This window comes from Sinocyclocheilus grahami, unplaced genomic scaffold (assembly GCF_001515645.1).
Source record: "Sinocyclocheilus grahami isolate Dianchi unplaced genomic scaffold, SAMN03320097.WGS_v1.1 scaffold8854.1, whole genome shotgun sequence".
In the NCBI taxonomy this organism is placed as follows: Eukaryota; Metazoa; Chordata; class Actinopteri; order Cypriniformes; family Cyprinidae; genus Sinocyclocheilus; species Sinocyclocheilus grahami.
Genome location: NW_015512272.1, coordinates 6,966 through 8,259, shown reverse-complemented (window position 1 = coordinate 8,259; position 1,294 = coordinate 6,966).

The window sequence follows — 1,294 nt, the reverse complement described above, 5'->3', positions numbered from 1 at the left end:
GTTCATGTTAACTAATGTAGTTAATTAATTAACCTTATTGTAAAGTGTTACCATAATAATAAACATGAACATAATTCCTCTCCTAAGTAATATATTTCATTATATTTACTCTGGGCTGTTTTGGTTTCCAATCAGTGTAGTTGCAGTGTTAATTTTTGTAGTTTCAGGTGTGTTTATAGGCATTTTAAGACTTGACGTTGTACCTTGCTTATCTTAATTTAAAGCTATCTGTTTTTTAAATTGGTAAGAACAAATACATCTCTAGCAAAAAAAAAAGTGCATTGTGCCCAAGCCAGAGTCCTCTACTGAATTCTGAATGTGATATTTCAGTATTTTCTCTTCGCCTTGGACCTTGCATAGAAAATTATGCAAAGGTCATATCTGTATCCCGCAAGGTCCGTTTCATGAAAAATTTATGAGCTTCTTTTTGCAACTGGCTCATGCAGAAAAGTGAAAGATTTTTGCTTGATGGTTGAACTAACTGAACTCCACAAGGGGCTGCTAGTAGTATACTTAAGTGATACTTAAGGTTCTGATTTAACATACATATATTTTTAAAGCTGCATTGTCATTTTTACTGCCCTTTAGTCATCTTTATAATCAATCAATACAGTAGTGGTCTTGGACTTGTCATCTATTGTACAAAGTTATCAATGACATATTGGTATAGGTAAACATTGGTAAACATAGAGGGTTTACTGAGTTACCGAGGGTGAGTAGAATGCAGCTGGTCATGTGAGCTCAATACGGCAGCCGCCATGAACCCCAGCTTTCCTTAGAACGCTCATCTCTAGAAAGTGTCAACATCATTTTAAACATTTCTCTCTTTTTTTTCGGTTTGCTTCCATCAGGGGTTGCCACAGTGGAATAATCTGCATAACCAATTTAGCATGCTTTACACAGGATGTTCTTCCTGCCACAACCCAGCACTGAGAATGCACTAACTCATGCTACCTCGGTGCTAGGACACACTCACTCATACCTACAGTACATATGGTGCATGTCTTTGTCTTTGGACCATGCAGACATGGAGAAAACACGCAAGAAACACACAGAATGGCTTCCTGGTTGAGACAAAATCCAGTTGTTTCTAAAACAAGCAATGATTGTAAGAAGAGTGACAGATAGTCGGGGCTTAATTTTTGCTGGTGTTGTGCCCATTTTCGACCGACTGCCAAATTATTACTCCCTAATTGAAATCGCTACCTAATTGCCTAATCAACCCCTTACCTAACCCTACACCTACCAATAACTGTGTGTGTGTGTGGTAGTGGTGTGGGGGGGGGGGGAATTC